This window comes from Balaenoptera ricei, chromosome 12 (genome assembly GCF_028023285.1).
Source record: "Balaenoptera ricei isolate mBalRic1 chromosome 12, mBalRic1.hap2, whole genome shotgun sequence".
In the NCBI taxonomy this organism is placed as follows: domain Eukaryota; kingdom Metazoa; phylum Chordata; class Mammalia; order Artiodactyla; family Balaenopteridae; genus Balaenoptera; species Balaenoptera ricei.
In genome coordinates, this window is record NC_082650.1 from 18760370 (window position 1) to 18774179 (window position 13810).

Consider the following 13810-nt stretch of genomic DNA (forward strand, 5'->3'; position numbering starts at 1 on the left):
GTTTTCTGACCTACCATATCATAAATTGCATGGCAGCAATCCATCATTACTTAAAAATGGATCTGGGTTTGAGCAGTTCCAGAGGGCATAAGTAAATCTGATTAAAAGATTGCTCAGATTCACATGGTATCATCATTTTCTCTTTCCCCACCTTTCCTTCAGCTCACATATACGGCCTCATGGGGTGTTGCCTATGACCAATTAGCAGAAGAGGAAAAATTGAAAGTCTGGTTTACACATTGGTGTATACGGGCACCAGCTGATAGAGGAGAGCTAAAATATTTTTACAGACCTACTTAAAAGTGCCTATGGTCAAAGGTGAAGGGGAGCTTCCTAATGGATAGAACTTTCAACAGTACATATGGTGGTCTGCTCTCCTCAGAAAGAAAGGTGGCCTGAAGTATGGATCTGCATTGGGTCATGGGCTTGCTAACAAAGTAGATGACCGATCAAGGTTTTAGAAAGAAAGGATTGGAAGGTTGATGACAAGAAAGTCTGGGGAAGATAAACGCTCATTCTCTTAGTAATAAGGTGGCAAGATGACCTGTACAATAGATGTCACCCTCTTTTACCAGCCACCCTGATGCTTGCTCAAAAGACTCATTGACAAAGTGGGTATGGCATCAGGGATGGAAATTATGCATAGGCTAAAAAACACAGGCTCTCCCTTACCAACACTAATCTGACTACTGCTTTGCTGAGTGTCCATCCTATATACAGCACAGACTGACACTTGATCCCCAATATGGCTTGATTCCTAGGGGGGGACCAGTTAACCATTCAGTGGGAAGTTGAATATGTTGGTTTCCTACCATTTTGGTGGGGGAAACTATCCTTACAGGATTCACATTCTGGTTACAGATTTGCCTTCCTTTCCCACATTTCTTACGTCGGCACGACCATCTACCGTTGAGGGAACCACAAAATACCATCATGTTCCTTACCACGTCGTCTTCAACCAAGAATCTCATTTCATAGTGAAAGAAGTATGGCAATGAGCTCAGGCCCATGGAATTCAATCATGGGGTCTTCCCACTTCCTCATGATTTAAAAACAGCTTGACTGAACAGTGTGGACGGGCCTACTAAACGCTGAGTTATGAGTTCAGCCTGAACACAATGCTCTGTGATGTTTCAGTGCTGTCCTACAGAAAGTAGCATATACTTCATATTCATAATGTTTGTACCATTACCCCATAGCCAGAATATACAATCTGGGGACCAAGAAGTGGAGCAGTGAGTGACCCTTCTTTTTATTATATGTAATAATCTAGAATTTCTGGTTCTCGTTTTTGCAGCCTTGGTCTTGGTAAGTTGGGAGTCCTGTTGGCTAAGGGAGGGGTGCTTCCACTAGGTTTTACTAAATTACAGAGAATGCCCCCTGGCCATTTTAGGTTCTCCAAGGCACTGAAGTGACAGGTCATGATGCCTGATCCCTATTACCAAAGGGAAATTGGTTTACTGATAATTATAGCAGGGGCAAAGAAGGATTAGGTCTGAAATGTAATCACTGGGGAATCCTTTGCACTTACCACCACTGGGCACACTACATATTTGTTTATTGTCCTCACTAAACTGTAAGCACCATGAGGGGGGACTGTGTCTACCTTGTTCATTGGTATGTCTCTGGTTCCTGTAATTTATAGCTTTAGTTGCTTAATAAATACTTGCTGAGTGAATGAATGCACACTGGTACCTCTGTCAATTGGGAGTTGAACTTTTAGACTCTGGAATCTGCTTTGGTATCTAGATTCCATTACTTTCTACCTGTTTGACCTATGAGAACTGATGATCTGAACCTTGCTCTGCTTTAGCTTCCTCATCTGTGCAGGGGCTACGACCACAGGCCCAAGTCTCTTACCCACGAATCCAAAATCCAAAATGCTCTGAAAATCCTATGTTTTCATAGGTTTGACTCAAACTCATTTGGGTGGCAAAACTTGACCTGATTTGAATTGATATGAGCTATTTACACAATTTATTTTTCCAACTTAGTGTGACTATTCATATATTTCACTGCAAAATATTTACATGTTTGAATACAATGTGCTTCTCTAAGATCTGTGAATTTTATGTCTTATAGGGCACTTATACCTTATTCCCTTATTGACAAAAAGACAAGTTTCAAGACATATTTGGCTCCAGAATTTTTGAATATAAATTGTGTACCAATAATAGTACCTATCTTATTGGGCTGTTGTTGGATTCAATGGGTTAATATATATAAAGTGCCTAGTGCCTGCCTCACAGTAAGCAATAAATGTTAGCTGTCATTAGTATTACAAGACCTTCTGCTTTCTCAGATATCTTATTTCCCATCATATCTGAAACCCATTTATATGTTTTAGAGGGTGTCATGGGGCCCGTGTAATGTGTTTTGTTCGTTATCTGTTTGGGGAGAGACAGGGGAAAGGAGGACAGCACATTTGGATCGTGGAAAAGTATGTTTTGTGAACCTGGTCTCTGCTTTCACTTCCCAGTTTGATTCAAAGCTCTGCCCAGGTTTTACTACAACCTTGTGATGACATGTCCAAGACCGGGGGGTACCCAACTTAGGGTGGATCGTGGACACTGATCTTTGCATAGTGACAAGCTGCACCTTCTCCTTTACCTCCTTCTTCCCAAATATTCCTCCTACCAAAAATACGGCGAGACTTGAGGCTGGACCTCCAACCTCCTGTTCTGCTGGGAAAAGGTGGCACTACCTGGGGTTCTTTGTGGCTTCTTCGCCCTGGGCCTCTTGCACCTTCAAAGGAGCTTGTTTCTGTCTCTCTGTTCATATTTTCTTTGTTTTTGGTCTTCTGTTTTGCTAGATACATATATTTTGTTGGATATAATTAGCCCTAGGTCACTGTGAATAGCCTGGCTTCTCTCTGCAGCTTTGTTCTCAGCCTGAAAAAAACAAGACACAAAATAGTGAGCTCTGGAGATTTCTTTCTGATTCTGAGGAGACACTTGTAGATTTTTACATTTCTTTTCTTTGGACTTTCTACACCTATTGTCTTCTTCTTGCGTTGTGAGTATTCTTTATATGCATATGATTTTGCCTTCTCTCTCTTTTTCATTCACTATTAGTAACCATACTAGTTCCTGAAATAATCTCTTTCTCTCTCTCTCCTTTTCTTTTCAGCTTAGCCTTTTCACAAAGTAAGCAGAAATCTGTGTCTCTTCTTATGTTTGATGGCTACTGGTTTATTTTTTTACATCCTGTTTTACTTAAAGTTTATAAATTTTTTTTAGTGGTACTGAGGGAGAATCTGTGATAGTTTCACTCTGCCAGCTTTCTCTGAAAACCTCATCTACTGCATTAGCATGTATAGTGTCAAGGTAGGTGCTCTATAGGGCAGTTCATAGGAATGAATGGATAAGGGTCATTAGACATAGGGTAGTTAAACTTTTGGGTGCAGAAGGGAGTCAGAAAAAGTCCTTAGACTTGAGCCCTACCAAGCCTCACAGTGACAGACCTCTGTCTATTAAGGGGCACCCATCATTCAGTTTGTACACTTACTTTTTTTTTTTAACATCTTTATTGGAGTATAATTGCTTTACAAGGATGTGTTAGTTTCTGCTGTATCACAAAGTGAATCAGCTATACATATACGTATATCCCCATATCTCCTCCCTCTTGCGTCTCCTTCCCACCCTCCCTATCCTAGCCTTCTAGGTGGTCACAAAGTACTGAGCTGATCTCCCTGTGCTATGCGGCTGCTTCCCACTAGCTTTCGATTTTACATTTGGTGCACAGTTACTTATTCTTCACATAATTTTTGAACCTATCGTGAACTGGGGTCCTGCAGAGAGAGCAGAAGAATGAAAGAAACTGAAATCTCTGCCTTTCTGGAGCTTACATTCTATTGGACAGAAACAGACAACAAACAAAATAAATAAGTACATTATTCAGCTTCTTAGAAGTTGTAAGAGCTATGGAGAGAAATAAATCATGGAAGGCTCCTAGAGTGGAGGCAGGGGAGGATTACCATTTGCCTTACTGGGGAAGGCCTCACTGAGAAGGTGACATGTGGGAAAAGATTTGAGGAAACGACTCATGCATATTTCTGGAAGGAAGAACTTTCCAGGCAGAGGGAACAGCAAGATAACATTCCCCCCCGCCTGCCATTTTTGTCCTTCTCCTTTCTGCTGGGTATAGCAGATAAAAGTCCTTTAATGGTCTAGGCTGCTCAGAAAATTGTTTCAATTCTTCACTTCAGTATCCATGTATAATGTAGCCCAGGGGGCTGCATACTTTAAAGCAATTATTAATATTTGTAATAAAATGTAAGTATTCCTTTTGGCTATACGATAATGAGCATGCATAAATTAGTAACTGTCAATAAATATATGTTCTAAGAAATTTAACTTGGTGCTTGTTCTTCTTCAGCACATGTAGGTAACCGGTTAGAAACCCAAGCAGAGGGCCTGAGTGGTCATCAGATAAGCATCCTTGAGTTGCAGAAGATCTGCCAGATTCTTTCAAAGAAAAATTTCCTCCTCTTTTCTATTTGTATCTTGTTTCCTCTTTTAACGGTCAGAAAGTAGTCTGGGTTTAAATTGTGATTACCTCTCTCATCTCTGCATTGATCTGCATGATCTAAAAGGAAACAAACTTCTGCTTCACTGAGCTGGACAGTTTTACCAGGTGATTTCAATCTGAAAGCAAATTGTTCTCTGGAGAATATATGCTTATTGCTGGTGATTTTTGAGAAAAGATTTAACAAATAAATTTCAACATATGCCTTGTTCTATTTGAAAAAAGCATAATAAAACAGTATTTGGGATTTAGAACAATTATCTAAAAATAGCTGAGACTGTACTCCCACTTGGAAAAAAAAACGCTATAAAATCATCTTTTTTCTTCTCCTTCTGAGCATTGCATAAAGCAAACCCAATTCACGGCCACTAAAGGATATTCTCAAAGAGAAATCGCAAGTCATTTTCAGCTCAGGGCCCCGGAGGCCTCATTTTACTGCCATTACAAACAGATCTGCAGTTAGTTATTTATGCCTTTCTGCTAGTGAGTTAAGCAAATGGCACAGGGATTGTTATGCAGTTACATTAACTAGCTGCTGGCACTTAGACAGATATGCCCAATGTACCTCATTTTATGGAATGAATGCGTTTTTGAAAAATTGAGTTCTAATTTAATTGTATCTTTAAAATTTTACCCCAGTGATTCTCAAAGGGCACACTCCCTGAGCAGCTTTATCAGAATCACTGATGTTTACAGGTCTTTTTTGAAAACCCCACGTCCCACCCCACTTCTATTCTGCTCCATTCTTCAAGGGGGAATGGGAGTTCTCCCACGGAGAGTAAGAATCTCTGCTGTAGAGAGTTACTGATCTTGTTTGGAGACTAGAAAGGCTTCAGAAATGTTGGCGTGGAGACAAAGTTGAGAACTGTGAGGAGGCTTCCCTTTCTGGCGTCCTACAGAAGCGAGTCTGCATGTCCATCTCACAGCACTTCCCACAGTGCACTGTTACCCTTTGTTCATGTGTGTACTCCCTCCTCTTAGGATCATCTTGAGGGTAAGAGTGGTGATTGCTTATTTTATAATACCTTGTACATAGCAACTGCTCAAGAAATATTTACTGAATGGATGAAGGAATGATTTTAAAGATATTATATTTTGAGGGATCAAAGTGTAGTATAGGTTAACTCAGTCCTCAAGGACTAGCAGAATAAAGCATACATATATAAGGAGGAAAAACAAATCTTGGGTTAAAAAACAAGTTTTCTAAGGAGAATAAATTCCATCAATATGATGAACCATTTTTTTGGTGGAACATCTTGATGGATTTGCATATGCAAATGTAGCCTGATGCGGACTATGAGAGTGAGGACTAAACGGAATGGAATTGTTCTGTCAAACAGAATGAAAAAAATTAGAGTTTCTTGAAGGTGTTCCAGAAGGATGGGGGAGGAATTGAGGGCGACAGAAGCGGGTAGATGAAAGGAGAAAGAGAGAAACCAATGAAGTGAAGTGAAGCTGGGGTGCTACCTGGAGTCAAATGGCCAGGGAAACGCCCAGTATGAATCCCCAGGTTTTAATATTAATTGTGTGGTCTTTTTTGGATTGTTGTGATGTAGACCCCTGCTCGGTCTCCCCAGTGATTCAGTAATGACTGTTGAATATTTATACACACACACACACACACACACACACACATTTCTGAATGAGTATGGTGTCAAACAGCAACCAACTAGATATTTCTGTAATTGTGATATAAATTTCAAACTTTTGCTTATGTCTATCATCTACACAAAATCTTATGTGAGTAGGGTTTATCTGCTTATCATTGGGTGGTTTCATCTTATAGACATCAGGGAAAGGGGCTGACTTCTACTTCTGGATTGACCAAGGGTAGAATAGGAATAGCAAGTACAGGAGAGGAAGACGATCCACACGCTGAACTAAGGGCACCCAAGAACGGGTTCAGAGCCAGAGATGACTATGAACATCAAAGCCCCCCGGAAATTCACTAGAATCTCGTGGTGTGTCAAAGACTGGCAGGAATGGGGTTTGAAACACACTTAGATAGATCTTAATGCGTAGAGAGGCTCTAGCTGACATCTGAGTTACAGATACATGAAAAAAAGGAATCGAAATCTCACTGCAATATATTATACATGTCAGATGAATGACAGAATAAATAGTGGAGAAGTTCAAAGTGGGGGAAGTCATTTGAGCTGAGGCAGATGGGAAGGGTTTTTCTGAGGAATTAGAATTCAACTTGAATCTTGTGAAAGAGAGAAGTGAAGTTTCTGATGAGAGATTATTTTTCACTCAACAAATGCCCACTCACTTATTCCGCTCCTAGAATTTGTCAGGCACTATGTTAGACTATCCAGATATAAAGACCATTAAGACATGATCTTTGTCTTCAAGGAACAAAAACCTAAGGGTGAAAACATTTTCATAAGCAAGTAATGATAATAACTTATACTGTGTTGAGTCCTACGCTAGTGTAGGAGGAAAATCCCATGGAAGAGCTCACATGTGAATGATTCTTTCTGCTTAGGTTGTTTCAGGGAAGATTTCATGAAGAACTTGCCATTTGATCTGGGTCTTGAAGGAAGCATAGACTAGAACTAAGTAAAGAATAAGATAGCATATTTTAATTAAAGGAAATAACGTGAGCAAAGCTAGGAGACCAGAAATACATGGGTATGTAAAGTATGGCAAAGTCTGCTGTGGCTGCAGCACAGGGAGTGTGCTGGAAGAAGGCTGGAATGTTACCTTCAGGCAAAGAGGTGAAAGGCTTGAATGGCGTTATTTATAGACAGAAGGAGCCTTCACAGGTTTCCAAGCTGGGAAGCATGATCAGATTTATTTTGCAAAGATAACTGAATTTGGGAGGAGGATGAAAACAAAAGAGGAGAATTTGAAGGCTAATACTTGTGTGGTATTTACTTTGTGCTGGGTACATTCTAAGGGTTTGACACATGTTAACTACTTAAGGCAGTGCTAAGAGGTAGGTCCTATTATTAACCACATTTTATAGATGAAAAAGTTATACAGGCTCCATAGAAAATAGGTCGTGGAATCAGGTTTGAACCCGTTGGTCTGACTGCAGAGTCTGTACTTTTAAATGCTGCAAAATCAAAGCAAGGTCTATGGTAGAGATCATGAGATCTTAAAATAGGACAATGTGTACAGAATCGTAAAATGGAACCCCAAACTACTACAGGATATGTGGGAGAAAGGTGACTAAGATGAATCAGTTTCTGTTTGGATTGCCTGATAAATGGTGAAGATATGAACCAAAAGAGACATACCAATTTATTCAGAAAATAAGAAAAGCACAGCTTTTCAGTAGATCGTGATCTTTATACTCTCAACAAGCATCTAACCAAATGGTGACATCGACACATACTATTATTTCAGTATATATGGACAAGTTCAAATTCATGGAAATGCTAATGTTACAACTGTTAGATTAAATTTAAATATGTGATATACAATGCCAAAAATTCAAATACAAAGGGGAGGTTCAGTTAGTCAGTCAGTCACTCCATTGTTTGGTGTCATGTAACAAGAACATCTGGAAGACTGAATAAGTTTCACTTTTTATACAGATTCTTTGCCGTTATGTAGCTGCCACATTTAAGAAATGAGGCCAACCTCTGCGATATGTATGCAAAGAAGCAGGCAATAATAGCATCTGTGGTTGTTTCTGGATTGTAAACAGATTCTTAGCCCCTGGCATGTGCATATAGATTGCAGAATTTCATGAAATAATAAAAATAATAATGCTTTATATTGGTATAATGCTTTACATAGTTTTCAATACTTTCGCAGAAAAAAGATACAAAAACCAATATGCATTCCCAAATGATTAGTGATATAGCAGTATGCCTGACTCTTTAATATTTCTTTGTGTTTCTTGAGTGCCCATAATGTATTCAGAACTGAAATATAAGGATTAAAGGGAATTCAGTAGAGTCAAACCACACATGTTTTGTTCCTTGTATATTTTCTTAACCAGCTAAGGGGACATTAAGATGTTTTGTGTCCTATAAGGTGACCTTTTTAGAAGATTATCTCCCTTTGCTGAATGTTGCTAAGACGTGGCTAAATGTGCTTTCTACTTATTTAGGTTTTAAATTTTTTTCTTCATTCGCTGTTTATTCAGCTGTTTCTGTGTGCAATAGTATGGTGTTGAGCAGTTTTCATTTGAAGCCACTGGAGGACAGGGATCCATCTGTTTGCACGGCACACAGAGCCAGACCGAGGTGTGCTGGATGAATGACTTTGCCTGGTGATGATATGATGAATAATGATTTCTGAATAACATTGGTGATACCTAGATAATTATTTGGAATATGAATCCATCACTTTTAGCTATAGTATATAGTATGTATAGATATATATAATATAATACAATATATATGGAGGAAAAAATTGCCTTTGTTTCACAACAAATATTCAGGAAAGGGTAGACTAGTAAAACCTTCATCCCTGAGACATTCAAAGAACGGCACCTAATCCTTATATTCTTACATAATAATGTCTTCAACAGCTACCAGCTCCTGAATGTCTTCCCTGCTGTGCACTTTACAGGTGAAAGCACTAAGCATTTAAATTTTTTTTATCTAGTTTGATATCTACAGCAACCTAATGAGGTGGTAATATTATTCCTGCTTTATAAATAATGAACCCAAAGCTCGAAGAGTTTGAGTAACTTTCTGGAGGTCATCCTAGTAGTGAAGCACGACTTGAACACAGGGGTTCCAAAGGCTGTGTTCTTTTTACCTTCTACAAAGACCATGCCTGAGGGTTAACAACATCTCAGGAGACTCAGCAAGAATTGAGGGGATCAAGGCCTGAGCAAAGAACATATCCTACAGTTAGAATATAGAAGACATTTACAGATTATTATGAGTCAAGCAAGGCACCCCGTGCAACACACGGTTATGATCAACATTTATTCAAGCTTATCTCCCCACATTTCTGGACTTAGCCATTTACTCATTTGATAAGCTTGGGGAAGGTAAATTATCTGCAAGTACTATCTGTATGACAAAGTACAGAAAACAGTGAAAGGCCATATTTGTATCAATTTATTTAAATTCTATTTCTTTCAATCCAATTCCACACATAGCTATTAACTGAGCATCTATAATGTGCAATTTTATTGTGCTGAGCACTACAGAAAGGTTTAAAAAACAACAAAAAAAGAAACATGGTTACTCCTCTCCTTAAGTTTGCCTGGGTAAGAGTAGTCCAGCTGTTCCCTGCCCTCTTTTTTGCATATCCACAAAGCATATTTGTTCAGATATCTTGTAGCATCTTTACTCAAAAAAATTCTAACCCCCAATTGCAAAGCATTGGAGAACTCTTTTAGTTTGGAGCAATATCATAAAATTTAATGAGTGAAATCACCACAAGATGGTTATGTTTAGAGGAATATTTGGGAAAGTAAGCCAAGAGATTACGAGTATGATTACAAGTGTGGGAATACACAAAATGCTGAACAAAATAATCTGAGAGTAAGCCCAGGACCGAAATATAATTGGGATTTGAAATCACATGTAGTTGGTGGAAATTTCACAGGCAAAAAACCTGCATTTGTGAAATACAAGTTCAAATTTGTTACTTAACGTTTTCATAAAATTTGAGTTTTTTTCATGAACTGCCATTTCTTTTAGGTAGCAGAAAACGAGATTTGTTCCCATCAGGCAAACTTGGTGAAAGTAATGACTATTCTGGTCATATACTCAGTCAAGTGAGGGTTTTTCTTGCTTCTCCTTACTGGATTGTGTTTAAGTTCCAGAAGGTTTACAGTAGGACTACAGCATTGGCAAAGAGGGGGCGTCTGGTCCATGAGCATGCTCTGTCTACCTTGGCCCATGTCATATGGTCTTTGTTGGTTTTTGGCATCTGCTCCTGATATTCACAGTTCCTGAATTCCAGGTTCAAGTGCTCTGAAGTTGCCTCTCTCAAACTGAAAGACCCACTCTCAACCTTACCTACTTCCTCTCTGAGGGCTCTGGAACTGTCTTCCTTAAACATTCTAGGTGCCCACGACTTTGCCAGCCTACTTGTAGGCTCATTTGTCTAGATGGCTTAGTCAGCAGAGGCCATTTGACTGTTGTGGTGCCATTCTCCTTCATGAAGTCTGAAGCCTCTCCAGGCTCTACTTTGGGAAGGGAGGCATGTATCTTCTTCTCTGTCCTGGGATGCCAACAAATTTAATGGGCTTTTCTGTTGTTTTCACATCCTAGGCTCAGCTCTTGTACGGGGGCTGGGAGGGCGTGGCCCTCTTTCTCAGAGAACTGTGCAAGAGTTAGCTGACAATTTCTTTCCTCTCCATTTCTGAACATTCTCCTCCACTAGCCCAGAAATCTTTTCCCTCTGGGAGGTTGGAACAACTGAAGAGGCAGCTCTCCTTTCAATCTCTGTTTATGGGTCCTTCAGGATTTGGGCTCTTTATGTTTGAAGCCAAGCTTTTGGCACTTAAGAACCTTCTTCTTCTTTTTTTTTTTTTTTAAGAATAAAAGCTTGATTCTTGCAAATCAAGAACACCTTGGCTTTCAAAACTATTGTTTTCGCTAGAGTTCCAAAATCTATTTATAAACTCAATTGACTCATGTTCTCAGCTCTATCTATCTGTCCACTGAGGAAACAAGTTGCCAAGAGATTCAATGGGTAAGAGGTTGTAGGGCAATCAGCAAAATGATGAAAAGAAAATGTTTGATTTTCACAGAATTTTATTTCTCCACATTTAACTCCATGCTAATTGTTTTTCACCCTGCAAAGAGCACTCACCTTTAACCCATTCTAGTCATTATTTTATCAAGAAAATGGCATTGGGCTACCTGTCCAGAATCTGTTTTCTCCACGTGTGTACTCACCCGTGAGGCAGTGCATAGTTGTGTAATCATCTTCTGCCCCCGGGTTTAGTGTCATATGAGGAACCTGGCTATTGGGTGAAGTTCTTACCTCCTTCAGCCAGAAGCACTGTTTTCCTGAAGGGTTTCCTTTGATGTGATATTTTTCCTGGATGGCTCAGACACGAAGGTAGGGAGAACTTCTCTGAGTTGGGGAAAAAAGAGAGGAACAGCAGCCTTTTTAGAAAGGTAACCCATGCTTCCCCTGGTCCTCCCACCCAGTGCCTTCCTCTCTGCAGAGTCAGGGTCCCAGGTCTGAGTCCCAGTTGTCAAGGGTCAAGTTGGAAATGAGTCCCAGTTAAGCTCTGACTCCCTTCCCCCAGTTCCTGACAACTTTCCTGGTCTACTTTCTGTCCCTATGAATTTGCTATTCTTGATATTTTGTATAAGTGGAATCAAACAATATTTGTCCCTTTGTGTCTGGCTTATTTCACTAAGCATAATGTTTTCAAGGTTCATCCATGTTGTAGCATGTAACAGAACTTCATCCATTTTTATTCCTGAATAATATTTCATTGCCCATATATACCACATTTCATTTATCCATCCTTCTATTGATGCACATTTGCATTGTTTCCACCTTTTGGCTACTGTGAATAATGCTGCAATGAATATTGGCAAACAAGTATCTGTTTGAGTCTCTATTTTCAATTCATATACCTATGAATGGAATTGGTAGGTTTTACAGTAACTATAACTCTATGTTTAGCTTTTTGAGGAACTGCCAAACTGTTTTTCACAGGAGCTTCACCAGTGTATGATGTTTTGATATCTCCACATCCTCGCTGACACTTGTTTTATGTTTTATTTTTTTTAATTTTTAAATTATTTTTTATTTTGGCCACGCTGTGAGGCTTGTGGGATCTCAGTTCCCTGACCAGGGATTGAACCCGGGCCACGGCAGTGAAAGCACTGAATCCTAACTACTAGACCACTAGGGAACTCCCTGTTTTATTTTTTATTATAGCCATCCTAGTAGATATAAAGTGGTATCCCTTTGTAGCTTTAATTTCATTTCCTTAATGACTAAAGATGTTGAAAATCTTTTCATGTGCTTATTGGTCATTTGTATACCTTCTTTGGAGAGATGTTGACTTTAGTCCTTTGCCCATTTTTTAATTGAGTTGTTTATCTTTTTTCTGGTTGAGTTTTAGTAGTTTAAAAAATATATTCTGGATATCAAATCCTTATCAGATATATGATTTAAAATATATTCTCCCATTCTGTTGGTTGTTTTTTCACTTTCTTGATAATGTCCTTTGATGCACAAATGTTCTTTTAATTTTGATGGAGTTCAGTTTATCTATTTTTGTTGTTGTTGCTTGTGCTTCTGGTATCATATCTAAGAATATTTTGCCAAATCCAAGGTCGTAAGATTTACACCTATGTTTTCTTTTACAAGTTGTGTTATTTTAGCTTTTGTATTTAGTCATTGATCCAATTCGACTTGTATATGGTATGAAGTAGAGGTCCAACTTTATTCTTTTGCAAGTGAAAATTTATTTGTCCTTGCATCATTTCTTGAAGAGACAGTTTTTTGTTTTTTGGTGTTTTTCTAATGGAATTGACACCCTTGTCATATATCAATTGGCCATCAATTGTATGGGTTTATTTCTGGACCCCTCATTCTATTCCATTGGTCTGTATGTCTATCCTTATGCCATGTCCTCCCAATTTTATCTCATTTTGGACTGGGAAATGGCTCTTAAACCTTTCTGCTTTGTTTTCAACTCTATTGTGTAGCCGTTAGTCTGGTAACTTAGTTTTTGTTCCTGGATTTTCAAAGCCAAATATTTATAATTCAATAAACCCTCCTTTCTCACTCTCAAAAAAAAAAAAAAAAAAAAAGAAGAAAGGAAACATGAAAAACATCTCTTTCAAATCGCTTATACCTTGGCTTTCAAGACTATGTTCTCCATTGGGATTGTTTAAAAACCTATCTAGAATCTAATTTATTTTAAAACATCTTTGGATTTCAGAATCTCTGGATTCTTTTGTGTCCTTCTTTCTTTGTGGCAAAGGGATGCCCTGTGAGAGACTAGGGTGGAAGGGCATTTTCAAGGGGTAGAAGAGGCCACAAGAAACTTATTGGGGGTCAGAGAGAAATCTCAGTTATTATTGTGAATTTTGTCCTGTCACAGTATCATTTGTATTGCTTTGATGAAAGGCCATATGAAAAAAGAGATAATCTTCTAAGAACAGAGAATTTTCAAAAAAAGAATGGGAATGAGGACGGAGAAAGAAAAATAACAACAACAAAAAAAGGAAACTAGAATATATAATTGATGGCTGAATATTTTCTAGGACACCTCATGAACAACAGTGTTGAGATTTTTAAATATGAACCGAAAAACTTAGTATTGCATGCCATGTGAAATTTAATAGAGATGAAACAATATGGTCTAGAAATTAGCACTAATATT